The following is a 1,462-nucleotide window of genomic DNA, read 5'->3' as shown; positions in this document are numbered from 1 at the left end:
AAAAAATAAAAGCCAACACCGTCTCGGCCTACGCCGACGATGTGCTCCTCACTTTCACCGACCCGGCTGACCTGGGGAGGATGCGTGAGTGCCAGGCCGTGTAATCGGTGGCGTCTTCCGCCAGGATCAACTGGGCCAAATGTTCCGGTCTACTGGTCAGTCCGTGGCGGGTGGACTCTCTGCCGGAGGAGTTACGGGGGTTCAGCTGGAGTACCACCCATCTCCTCTACCTGGGGGTCTACCTCAGCCCGGCTGAGGAATCCTGGCCGGCCAACTGGCAGGAGCTGGAGGCCAAAGTCTCGGCTCGCCTAGGCCGCTGGACAGGACTGCTCCGAGTGCTATCTTACAGGAGTCGAGTGCTGGTCATAAACCAGCTGGTGGCCACCATGCTGTGGTACCGGCTGGTCACTTTGGTCCCTCCTCCTGGCTTTGTCGCTGACATCCAGAGAACGTTGGTCGATTTCTTCTGGGACAAAAAGATGCACTGGGTCGCCGCGCAGGTTCCGAGTCTCCCTATTGCGGAGGGCGGTCAGTCGCTGGTGTGCGTCTGCACCCAGGTCGCGACGTTCCCCCTTCAGACCTTGCGGCGATACCTTTACGTCGAGCCTCCTAAGTGGCGCCCCCTGGCGACGTATTTTTTCCGCCAGGTGCGTAAGCTCAACTACGACACGCAGCTCCTGTTTGTCGACTGTGACGGTTTGGAGGTCGCCCTCAAGACGCTGCCTGTCTTTTACCAGGACCTGATCACTGTCTGGAACATGGTCGAATCGCGTTGCGCCTACCCTCCGGCGGGAGTAGCGGCTGTCGTCAGGGAGCCGTTGCTCAGGAATCCGCACCTCCGTACTCGCGGGGTTCGAGTGGCTGTCAGAGGGGAGGGCCGTGGCGGCGAGGGTGACCAGGGTCGGGGACGTGCTGGGTGCCGGGGGCCTGGGCTGGACCCTGCCGCAGGACATAGCAGGCAGGGCAGCGGTAGACGTCCAGTATGTGGCCACCACCATCCGACGCCTTAAAATGGCGGAGCTGCGTGTCGTAGTTGAGGTTACGCACCTGGCGGAAAAAATACGTCGCCAGGGGGCGCCACCTAGGAGGAGGCTCGACGTAAAGGTATCGCCGCAAGGTCTGAAGGGGGAACGTCGCGACCTGGGTGCAGACGTAGTGCACCAGTTGGAGGACGCTCAGATGTGCGGTGGGATCCCGTCCGCGCTCACCCCAGCCCGGACGGAATTTCACATTGGCCCCAAGGTCCCGTACTTCCCGCGGGAGCCTGTTCCCCACAACCTGAGCCGCCTCCGAAATTTTAATTTTGTCTCTTTCAAAGATGTAAAAAGGAGGGCCCTGTATAGACTGCTGCTGCACACCATCCACCTCTTCTCCCTCATCCACCGTCCGGACACGCCTTGGCGTGCCCATTTGCCACCGGGCGGTGGGGATCCCCAGTGGAGGGCTCTCTACGCGGGAGTCC

Source organism: Chiloscyllium plagiosum, unplaced genomic scaffold (genome assembly GCF_037043375.1).
Source record: "Chiloscyllium plagiosum isolate Xiang-an unplaced genomic scaffold, Cpla_swu_hap1 HiC_scaffold_22, whole genome shotgun sequence".
Taxonomy (NCBI): Eukaryota; Metazoa; Chordata; class Chondrichthyes; order Orectolobiformes; family Hemiscylliidae; genus Chiloscyllium; species Chiloscyllium plagiosum.
This window is presented reverse-complemented; position numbering follows the sequence as displayed.